General features: G+C 49.6%; 1 long non-coding RNA gene across 1 annotated transcript; it reads left to right on the plus strand.

Annotated features, from left to right (window-relative positions):
• The first annotated feature begins 413 nt into the window (after positions 1-413).
• On the plus strand, positions 414-640 carry LOC123743859 (uncharacterized). The gene is made up of 3 exons (XR_006770724.1): positions 414-456; positions 530-572; positions 619-640. It is a non-coding gene; the product is annotated as an uncharacterized lncRNA (long non-coding RNA).
• The last annotated feature ends 2,082 nt before the right edge of the window (positions 641-2,722 follow it).

Here is a 2,722-nt window from a genome sequence, read left to right on the forward strand (position 1 = left end):
AGGACAGGAGGGTAGAGTGATAGTGATAGCTGGTCTAGGTAGACAGGTGGTAGAGTGATAGTGATAGCTGGTCTAGGTAGACAGGTGGGTAGAGTGATAGTGGCTGGTCTAGGTAGACAGGGTGGGTAGAGTGATAGCTGGTCTAGGTGGTGGGTAGAGCTGATAGCTCGAATTCTGGGTAGACAGGTGGGTAGAGATAGTGATAGGCTGGTCTAGGTAGAGACAGGTGGTAGAGTGATAGCTGGTCTAGGTAGACAGGTGGGTAGAGTGATATTGATAGCTGGTCTAGGTAGACAGGTGGGTAGAGTGATAGTGATAGCTGGTCTAGTAGACAGGTGGGTAGAGTGATAGCTGGTCTAGGTAGACAGGTGGGTAGAGTGATAGTGATAGATGGTCTAGGTAGACAGGTGGTAGAGTGATAGTGATAGCTGGTCTAGGTAGACAGGTGGGTAGAGTGTGATAGCTGGTCTAGGTAGACAGGTGGGTAGAGTGATATTGATAGCTGGTCTAGGGTAGACAGGTGGTAGAGGATAGTGATAGCTGGTCTAGGTAGACAGGTGGGTAGAGTGATAGTGATAGATGATCTAGGTAGACAGGTGGGTAGAGTGATAGTGATAGGCTGGTCTAGGTAGACAGGTGGGTAGAGTGATAGCTGGTCTAGGTAGACAGGTGGGTGAAGTGATAGTGATATCTGGGTTTAGGTAGACAGGAGGGTAGAGTGATAGCTGGTCTAGGTGACAGGTGGGTAGGTGATAGCTGGTCTCAGGTAGACAGGTAGGGTAGAGTGATATGGCGTCTAGGTAGACAGGTGGGTGAGAGTGATAGTGATAGGCCTGTCTAGGCAGACAGGTGGGGTAGAGTGAAAGCTGGTCTAGGTAGACAGGTGGGTAGAGTGATAGCTGGTCTAGGTAGACAGGTGGGTAGAGGGAAAGCTGGTCTAGGTAGACGGGAGGGTAGAGTGATGGCTGGTCTAGGTAGACAGTTGGGTAGTGATAGTGATAGCTGGTCTAGGTAGACAGGTGAGTAGTGATAGTGATAGCTGTTCTAGGTAGACAGGTGGGTAGAGTGATAGTGATAGCTGGTCTAGGTAGACAGTTGGGTAGAGTGATAGTGAAAGCTGGTCTAGGTAGACAGGTGGGCAGAGTGATGATAGCTGGTCTAGGTAGACAGGTGGGTAGAGTGATATTGATAGCTGGTCTAGGTAGACAGGTGAGTAGAGTGATAGATGGTCAGGTAGACAGGTAGGTAGAGTGATAGTGATGGCTAGGTACCAGTGTGACAGGTGGTAGAGTGAAAGCTGGTCTAGGTACAGGTGGGTAGAGTGATAGTGATAGCTGGTCTAGTAGACAGGTGAGTAGAGTGATAGTGATAGATGGTCTAGGTAGACGGGAGGAGTAGAGGATAGTATAGCTGGTCTAGGTAGACAGATGGGTAGAGTGATAGTGATAAAGCTGGTCTAGGTAGACGGGTGGGTAGAGTGATAGTGATAGCTGTGTCTAGGTAAGACAGGGCGTGTGGAGTGATAGTGATAGATGGTCTAGGTAGACAGGTGGGTAGTGATAGTGAGGTAAGTGCTTCCTATGGTGGACGGGTAGTAGTGATGGTGAGATTGCTGGTCTAGGTAGACCAGGTGGTAGTGATAGTGATAGCTGGTCTAGGTAGACAGGTGGGTAGAGTGATGGTGTAGCTGTCTAGGTAGACAGGTGAGTGGTATAGTGATAGCTGGTCTAGGTAGACAGGTGGGTAGGAGTGATGGTGATAGCTGGTTCTAGGTAGACAGGTGGGTATAGGATAGTGATAGCTGGTCTAGGTAGACAGGTGGGTAGAGTGAAAGCTGGTCTAGGTAGACAGGTGGGTGAGTGATAGTGATGCTGGTCTAGGTAGACAGGTGGGTAGAGGATAGCTGGTCTAGGTAGACAGGTGGGTAGAGTGATAGCTGGGTCTAGGTAGACAGGTGGGTGCAAGTGATAGCTGGTCTAGGTAGACAGGAGGGTAGAGTGATAGCTTTGTACAGGTAGACAGGTGGGTAGAGTGATAGCTGGTCTAGGTAGACAGGTGGGTAGAGTGATAGTGATAGCTGGTCTAGGTAGACAGGTGGGTAGAGTGATAGTGATAGCTGGTCTAGGTAGACATGGGGGAAAGTGATAGCTGGTCTTGGTAGACAGGTGGGTAGAGTGATAGCTGGTCTAGGTAGACAGGTGGTAGAGTGATTGTGATAGATGGTCTAGGAGACAGGTGGGTAGAGTATAGTGATAGCTGGTCTAGGTAGACAGGTGGGTAGAGTGATAGCTGGTCTAGGTAGACAGGTGGGTAGAGTGATTTGATAGATGGTCTAGGTAGACAGGTGGGTGAGGATAGCTGGTCTAGGTAGACAGGTGGGTAGAGTGATAGTGATAGCTGGTCTGGGTAGACAAGTGTGGGTAGAGTGATAGTGATGCTGGTCTGGTAGACAGGTGGGTAGAGTGATAGCTGGTCTAGGTAGACAGGTGGGTAGAGTGATAGTGATAGCTGGTCTAGGTAGACAGGTGGGTGGTAGAGGCAGTAATGATGGCTGGTCTAGGTAGACAGGTGGGCAGAGGCAGTAATGATAGCTGGTCTGGGTAGACAGGTGGTAGTAGAGGTGATAGTGATAGCTGGTCTGGTAGACAGGGTGAGTAGTGATAGTGATAACTGTTCCTGGTAGACGGGTGAGTAGAGTGTGATGAGCTGGTCTAGGTAGACG

This window comes from Salmo salar, chromosome ssa07 (assembly GCF_905237065.1).
Source record: "Salmo salar chromosome ssa07, Ssal_v3.1, whole genome shotgun sequence".
Taxonomy (NCBI): Eukaryota; Metazoa; Chordata; class Actinopteri; order Salmoniformes; family Salmonidae; genus Salmo; species Salmo salar.